We start from the raw sequence: 374 nt of genomic DNA, 5'->3' as shown, positions 1-374 counted from the left end.
CTAAGAGAGATCTATCTCAGGTCAGAACTGTGCTCCAGGACATCAGATGCTCAGGCCTGCCTCTATCCCACCTCTGTTCAGCACCATCAGTGGGGACTGAAAAGAAGGGTCACGCACTTGCATGAATCCTCTTCCTCTGTGCATCTCACCCTGTTACAAAAGACACGAGGTTCAAAAGCTCTGTGTGGGGGAGGCAATTTTCAGCAGAAAACAGCTGATTACATCTGGTGCCCCACAGCTGCAACAGCAAGACATCACCCAACTGCATCCTTCACTTCACTAGTCCAGCTGAGACTTATCCTGGATTTCCACATCCACAACACTTGCACAGCATTTAACTTCTTGACTGAAACACCCCAAAAGAGGCAAGATTA

Source organism: Haliaeetus leucocephalus, unplaced genomic scaffold (genome assembly GCF_000737465.1).
Source record: "Haliaeetus leucocephalus isolate CR32 unplaced genomic scaffold, Haliaeetus_leucocephalus-4.0 Scaffold294, whole genome shotgun sequence".
Classification (NCBI taxonomy): domain Eukaryota; kingdom Metazoa; phylum Chordata; class Aves; order Accipitriformes; family Accipitridae; genus Haliaeetus; species Haliaeetus leucocephalus.
The sequence above is the reverse complement of the archived record's forward strand: the minus strand, read 5'-3'. Positions refer to the sequence as shown.